The sequence below is a fragment of the Ranitomeya variabilis genome, chromosome 4 (assembly GCF_051348905.1).
Source record: "Ranitomeya variabilis isolate aRanVar5 chromosome 4, aRanVar5.hap1, whole genome shotgun sequence".
NCBI lineage: Eukaryota > Metazoa > Chordata > Amphibia > Anura > Dendrobatidae > Ranitomeya > Ranitomeya variabilis.
Window position 1 is genome coordinate 96,768,117 of NC_135235.1, and position 8,337 is coordinate 96,776,453.

General features: G+C 44.2%; 1 protein-coding gene across 1 annotated transcript in view; it reads right to left on the minus strand.

Annotated features, from left to right (window-relative positions):
- Positions 1 to 6,798, minus strand: part of LOC143768447 (intelectin-1-like) — a 95,596-nt gene extending 88,798 nt beyond the window's left edge. Inside the window, exon 1 of the mRNA XM_077257126.1 lies at positions 6,729 to 6,798. The gene's annotated coding sequence lies outside the window, so the exon portion shown is untranslated. The remainder of the gene's footprint in view (positions 1 to 6,728) is intronic.
- Positions 6,799 to 8,337: the final 1,539 nt, after the last annotated feature.

Genomic DNA, 8,337 nt, shown 5'->3' on the forward strand with positions numbered 1-8,337 from the left:
ATCATACTCACCCGGGGTCCCTGGGTCCTCTTCTGTCTTCTCCTGCCAGCCGGCTTTTTCATCATGGCGGGCGCATGCGCAGTGCGCCCGCCATCTGCTGCCATCTGCCGGCCGGCAGGAGAAGACAAGTTGGGGCTAAAATTAGGGTTAGGGTTAGGGTTAGAGTTAGGGTTAGGGTTAGGGTTAGAGTTAGGGTTAGGGTTAGGGTTAGAGTTAGGGTTAGGGTTAGGGTTAGGGTTAGAGTTAGGGTTAGGGTTAGGGTTAGGGTTAGAGTTAGGGTTAGGGTTAGGGTTAGAGTTAGGGTTAGGGTTAGGGTTAGGGTTAGAGTTAGGGTTAGGGTTAGAGTTAGGGTTAGAGTTAGGGTTAGGGTTGGGGCTAAATTTAGGGTTAGGGTTAGGGCTAGGGTTAGGGTTAGGCTACTTTCACACTAGCGTTTTTTGGCTTCCGTCGCAATGCGTCGTTGGTGAAAAAACGCATCCTGCAAAAGTGCTTGCAGGATGCGTTTTTTCTCCATTGGCTTGCATTAGCGACGCATTGTGACGGATTGCCACATGTCGCATCCGTCGTGCGACGGATGCGTCGTGCTTCGGCGGACCGTCGACACAAAAAAAACTACATGTAACTTTTTTGTGCGACGTGTCCGCCATTTCCGACCGCGCATGCGTGGCCGGAACTCCGCCCCCGCCTCCCCGCACCTCACAATGGGGCAGCGGATGCGTTGAAAAAACAGCATCCGCTGCACCCGTTGTGCGGCGCTTACAACGCTAGCATCGGTACTTCGGCCCGACACACTGCGATGGGCCGAGTACGACGCTAGTGTGAAAGTAGCCTTAGGCTTCTTTCACACTTGCGTCGGTACGGGGCGGTCGCAATGCGTCGGCCCGATGTACCGACGCACGTTGTGAAAATTGTGCACAACGTGGGCAGCGGATGCAGTTTTTCAACGCATCCGCTGCCCAGTCTATGTCCTGGGGAGGAGGGGGCAGAGTTACAGCCACGCATCCACGGAAATGGCGGACGCGACGTACAAAAAAAAGGTTACATTGAACTTTTTTTGTGACGACGGGGGCTAAAGTTATGGTTAGGGTTGGGGCTAAAGTTAGGGTTGGGGCTAAAGTTAGGGTTAGAGTTGGGATTAGGGTTTGGATTAGGGTTGGGATTAGTGTTACGTTTGGGATTAGGGTTGGGATTAGGGTTAGGGTTGGGATTAGGGTTAGGGGTGTGTTGGATTTAGGGTTTTGATTAGGGTTATGGTTAGGGTTGAGATTAGGGCTGTTTTGGGGTTAGGGTTGTGATTATCGTTAGGGTTGTGATTAGGATTATGGATCGGGTTGAGATTAGGGTTAGGGGTGTGTTGGGGTTAGGGTTGGAGTTAGAATTGGGGGGTTTCCACTGTTTAGGTACATCAGGGGGTCTCCAAACACGACAGCCAATTTTGCGCTAAAAAAGTCAAATGGTACTCCCTCCCTTCTGAGCTCTGCCGTGCGCCCAAACAGTGGTTTACCCCCACATATGGGGCATCAGCGTACTCGGGATAAATTGGACAACAACTTTTGGGGTCCAATTTCTCCTGTTACCCCAGTGAAAATAAAAACTTGGGGGCTAAAAATCTTTTTTGTTGGAAAAAAATATATTTTTTTATTTTCACTACTCTGCATTATAAATTTCTGTGAAGCACTTGAGCTTTCAAAGTTCTCACCACATATCTAGATAAGTTCCTTAGGGGGTCTAGTTTCCAAAATTTGGTCACTTGTGGGGGTTTCTACTGTTTAGGTACATTAGGGGTCTGCAAACGCAACATAACGCCCGCAGACAATTCTATCAAAGTCTGCATTCCAAAATGGCGCTCCTTCCCTTCCGAGCTCTGCCGTGCGCCCAAACAGTGGTTTACCCCCACATATGGGGTACCAGCATACTCAGGACAAATTGGACAACAACTTTTGGGGTCCAATTTCTCTTGTTACCCTTGTGAAAATAAAAATTTGGGGGCTAAAAAAATCTTTTTTGTGGGAAAAAAAATATTTTTTATTTTCACTACTCTGCATTATAAACTTCTGTGAAGCACTTGGGCATTCAAAGTTCTCACCACATATCTAGATAAGTTCCTTGGGGGGTCTATTTTCCAAAATGGGGTCACTTGTTGGGGGTTTCTACTGTTTAGGTACATTAGGGGTCTGCAAACGCAACATAACGCCCGCAGACAATTCTATCAAAGTCTGCATTCCAAAATGGCGCTCCTTCCCTTCCGAGCTCTGCCGTGCGCCCAAACAGTGGTTTACCCCCACATATGGGGTACCAGCATACTCAGGACAAATTGGACAACAACTTTTGGGGTCCAATTTCTCTTGTTACCCTTGTGAAAATAAAAATTTGGGGGCTAAAAAAATCTTTTTTGTGGGAAAAAAAATATTTTTTATTTTCACTACTCTGCATTATAAACTTCTGTGAAGCACTTGGGCATTCAAAGTTCTCACCACATATCTAGATAAGTTCCTTGGGGGGTCTATTTTCCAAAATGGGGTCACTTGTTGGGGGTTTCTACTGTTTAGGTACATTAGGGGTCTGCAAACGCAACATAACGCCCGCAGACAATTCTATCAAAGTCTGCATTCCAAAATGGCGCTCCTTCCCTTCCGAGCTCTGCCGTGCGCCCAAACAGTGGTTTACCCCCACATATGGGGTACCAGCATACTCAGGACAAATTGGACAACAACTTTTGGGGTCCAATTTCTCTTGTTACCCTTGTGAAAATAAAAATTTGGGGGCTAAAAAAATCTTTTTTGTGGGAAAAAAAATATTTTTTATTTTCACTACTCTGCATTATAAACTTCTGTGAAGCACTTGGGCATTCAAAGTTCTCACCACATATCTAGATAAGTTCCTTGGGGGGTCTATTTTCCAAAATGGGGTCACTTGTTGGGGGTTTCTACTGTTTAGGTACATTAGGGGTCTGCAAACGCAACATAACGCCCGCAGACAATTCTATCAAAGTCTGCATTCCAAAATGGCACTCCTTCCCTTCCGAGCTCTGCCGTGCGCCCAAACAGTGGTTTACCCCATATATGGGGTACCAGCATACTCAGGACAAATTGGACAACAACTTTTGGGGTCCAATTTCTCTTGTTACCCTTGTGAAAATAAAAATTTGGGGGCTAAAAAATCTTTATTGTTAAAAAATATATATTTTTTATTTTCACGACTCTGCATTATAAACTTCTGTGATGCACTTGGGCATTCAAAGTTCTCACTACACATCTAGATAAGTTCCATGGGGGGTCTAGTTTCCAAAATGGGGTCACTTTTGGGGGGTTTCTGCTGTTTAGGCACATCAGGGGCTCTCCAAACGCGACATGGCGTCCGATCTCAATTCCAGTCAATTTTGCATTGAAAAGTCAAATGGCGCTCCTTTGCTTCCGAGCTCAGCCATGCGCCCAAACAGTGGTTTACCCCCACATATGGGGTGTCGGCGTACTCAAGACGAATTGTACAACAGCTTCTGGGGTCCATTTTCTCCTGTTACCCTTGGTAAAATAAAAATTTGGAGGCAAAAAGATCATTTTTGTAGAAAAAATGCGATTTTTTTATTTTCACGGCTCTACGTTATAAACTTCTGTGAAGCACCTGGGGGTTTAAAGTGCTCACCACACATCTAGATAAGTTCCTTAAGGGGTCTATTTTCCAAAATGGTGTCATATGTGGGGGGTCTCTACTGTTTAGGCACATCAGCGGCTCTCCAAACGTGACATGGCGTCCGATCTCAATTCCAGCCAATTCTACATTGAAAAAGTAAAACGACACTCCTTCTCTTCCAAGCTCTGCGGTGCGCCCAAACAGTGGTTTACCCCCATATATGGGGTATCGACGTACTCAGGAGAAATTGCACAACAACGTTTGTGGTCTAATTTCTCCTGTTACCCTTGTGAAAATAAAAATTTGGGGGCAAAAAGATCATTTTTGTAGAAAAAATGAGATTTTTTATTTTCACGGCTCTACGTTATAAACTTCTGTGAAGCACTTGGGGGTTCAAAGTGCTCACCAGATTCGCAAGTAATATCGAAGAAATGTTACCACTAACTTGAAGTACAACATGTCACGAAAAAACAGTCTCAGAATCAGCGGGATCCGATAAAGCGTTCCAGAGTTATAACCTCATAAAGTGACACTGGTCAGAATTGTAAAAATTGGCTCGGTCATTAAGTACCAAATTGGCTCTGTCACTAAGGGGTTAAAGGGAATCTGTCACCCCATTTTTCGCCTATAAGCTAAGGCCACCGCCATCAGGGGCTTATCTACAGCATTCTATAATGCTGTAGATAAGCCCCCAATGTAACCTAAAAGATAAGAAAAACAAGTTAGAATATACTCACCCAGGGGCGGTCCTGGTGCTGTCCGGTCCGGTCTGATGGGCGTCGCAGTCCGGGTTCAGTGCCTCCCATCTTCATACGATGACGTCCTCTTCTTGTCTTCAAGCTGCGGTGCAGGCGTACTTTATCTGCCCTGTTGAGGGCAGAGCAAAGTACTGCAGTGCGTAGGTGCTGGGCCTCTCTGACCTATCCCGGCGCATGCGCACTGCAGTACTTAGCTCTGCCCTCAAAAGGCCAGATAAAGTACGCCTGCACAGGAGCCGCAACAGGAAGCAAAGAAGAGGACGATATTGTATGAAGATGGGAGGCGCTGATCCATCAGACTGGACCGCCCCTGGGTGAGTATAATCTAACTTGTTTTTCTTATCTTTCAGGTTACATCGGGGGGGGGCTTATCTACAGCATTACAGAATGCTGTAGATAAGCCCTTGAAGGCGGTGGCCGCAGCTTATAGGTGAAAAATGGGGTGACAGATTCCCTTTAAAGCTGATTGTTGTGTAAATCCACAACAGAGTAAGTTAATTGAGGTTTCAGGTTATTTGGCAGAGAAACGAGGCAGCTACAAGATGTAAATTCAGAAGGACTCTCACTGTTCTCAGCTTACAGGTATCTGATGTATCATATGGCTGTCAACCGTACTAGATTATAGGTATTTTTAATATCCAGCTCCTGCAGAAAATCAGATGCGAATATGTTTTAATTTTAACCATTAACCTAATGGTTATTTTACCCTAATAAGGGACTTTGATGATACAGTCAGGACTCAGGACAGATAAGATAGTAAATATCTAGTGATGATGAGCGAATATACTCGTTACTTGAGATTTCTCAAGCATGCTCGGGGGTCCTCCTAGTATTTTTTAGTGCTCAGAGTTTTAGTTTTTATTGCCGCAGCTGAATGATTTACATCTGTTAGCCAGCAAAAGTACATGTGGGGGTTGCCTGGTTGCTAGGGAATCCCCACATGTACTTGTGCTGGCTAACAGATGTAAATCATTCGGCTGCGGCGCTGAAAACTAAAACTCCGAGCACTACAAAATACTCGGAGGACCCCCGAGCATGCTCGAGAAATCTCAAGTAACGAGTATATTCACTCATTACTATTAATAACCCTAATTATGCACAGGGCTCTAAAAGAAACACATACTGTAAAATAATTGCTTGCTTAAACACTTAACGGCTGTACACTGTCACTTGATGGGGTGTTGATGTCAAATTGACAGCATGCAGTCAATCATTGAGCTCTCTGACTCATGCATCTACATCGTTTGAGCCACTGAACTCAGTGACAGCGTGCAGCGATGTCTTTTTGGCATCACCACTGAAGCCAATCAAAATGGACTGGTGGACTAATGTGGTGGTAAAGCAGCAGCATTAAATTCATGGAGGTTAACTAAATATCAGTTTGTCATTTTACACATTACTGAGCCTATGGGCTAGAATAGATAGAAGAGGACAACCGCCTTATTGGGTTAATAAGGCTAACTATACATTTATATAAGTGATGATATACAGAGCAGAAAATCCTGCCAACCTGTGCAAAATAGGTTAAATTTCTTCTGATTTCCAACTGCATCACATTGCAGGATGAAATAAGAGGTAAAAAAATAGTTTTTAATGTTTTTTTCTTGCTTTTTCATCTTTTTTAGGGTACATGAAGACAACTTTGGACTGTAAGGAAGCTGAACACACATCACGCTCAGTTTCCCCTCCTGCCTTACAAGACGAATCAATATCAGGAAGGGAAAGTGAAGTTATAAAAAGTTATAAATTGCTGCAAATTTCTCTCCATGACAGCCAGCAAAACACGGTGTGCACAAACACAATGGGCACGACGCTTTATGAATGGTGAGCCTGATTATTAATAAAGCAGTCATGTTGGTCGGGCACTGCCTTGCCTACTAAATTTGCACTATTAGCAATATTTTTATTATAAAGTAAAAAATACTGTAAATTGCCAAATGAAGAAACATTATAGAGCAGAATCATACTGTATAATTAATATGGCCATTTTTTTTCAAAAGTCTAGGCATTATTCTATAGTGTCTGTCACAAAACAGCTACCGCAAGTGCAAGAATCATAGTACTACAAACCAATGCTTATACGACTCTGTACATGGCAAAGAACCGATATTTCCAAATTTAAACACAAAGAGTTAAAAGCAGTGAATGAGCATGTAAGGGCGAGTTCACGTGGCAGATTTGTTGAACAAACTGGACTGAAAAACCTGTTAGATTTGGAATTGTGTAGGATATGAACAGAGTGTGATTAGAGTTATGCCCTCATTCAGATGAATTGGATAGTCGCAGAAATTATGCAGCAAATCTACTACTTGTGACCTCACCCTAAGAAGTTTGTCTTACCAGCTCGAAGGTTCTTGCAGTATGGTCTCTTGTCCATGCGTCACATGTGCCAAAATATATAGTGCCTTTAAATTCCGGTGAAGTGATCTCCAATCTAAACTGTCCAATCCGATGTCTGCATAACCATAAAAAGGTATGTGATTACAATCAATACAAAAAGCTAATATTTATCTTTTACTCTTCCTGCCAAGACAATGTATTTTAAGGCAGAATTAATTTTCATATACTTGGAGACTTTCTAAAAATAATAAAACTTCTCGTTTAATATGTTGCAGAGACAATATCTATTAATTTTAAACTCTCTAAAATCAAATAGGAGACATGTTGTGTTACATCTGTGGGTGTTCTTAGGGGTCAGCCACAGCGTTCTTAAACAAATTTTGAAAAGATTAACCTTTTTTTATAAATACATTTTTGACGGATAGCGGTACATGAACACAGATTCCTGTTGACTGAAACTTGGCACATGAATGTAGACCTTCACACCTCCACAAAACCACCATTAAAGGGAACCTATCACCCCGTTTTTTTCGGTATGAGATAAAAATACTGTTAAATAGGGCCTGAGCTGTGCATTACAATAGTGTAGTTTGTGGACCCCGATTCCCCACCTATGCTGCCGAAATACGTTACCAAAGTAGTCATTTTCGCCTGTCAATCAGGCTGGTCAGGTCGGATGGGCGTGGCTTCTTCCCCCAGATATTGCGTAGTTTTCCGTTGGTGGCGTAGTGGTGTGCGCATGTCCAACGTCCCCAATCCTGCACGGGGGGGTGAAAATAGCAGCGATGTCCGTTATTCCATTGGTGGTCGGTGGGCGCGGCCATCTTCCTTTGGCCGCGCGTGCGCAGAAGCGGCGCTCTGCTGGCCGCGGCTTCAGGAAAATGGCCGCGGCATGCCGCGCGTGCGCAGATGGAGATCGCGGCGGCCATTTTCCTGAAGCCGCGGCCAGCAGAGCGCCGCTTCTGCGCACGCGCGGCCAAAGGAAGATGGCCGCGCCCACCGACCACCAATGGAATAACGGACATCGCTGCTATTTTCACCCCCCCGTGCAGGATTGGGGACGTTGGACATGCGCACACCACTACGCCACCAACGGAAAACTACGCAATATCTGGGGGAAGAAGCCACGCCCATCCGACCTGACCAGCCTGATTGACAGGCGAAAATGACTACTTTGGTAACGTATTTCGGCAGCATAGGTGGGGAATCGGGGTCCACAAACTACACTATTGTAATGCACAGCTCAGGCCCTATTTAACAGTATTTTTATCTCATACCGAAAAAAACGGGGTGATAGGTTCCCTTTAAAGTGGTGATGTACCTTCACTATAAAGACCTCACACTCCAGCACAAGAAAACCTTTTGGATTCTATCTTGAAGACCAACTAGGAATATGTCAATTCCACACCAATATTTATTGGGTTCTCTTCTTTTATATCCCTCCAACTGACTGTCTAATGAGTAACCCACCCCATGACCTGAAATACTGAGACATGCTTATATTCAGCCCTGCTCAGTGGCAGCAAAAAAAACTTGACCACTACATATTAGATCCAAATAATTTCTCTAGGTAACCATGGCAAATAAATTACCCCCAACATATACAGTA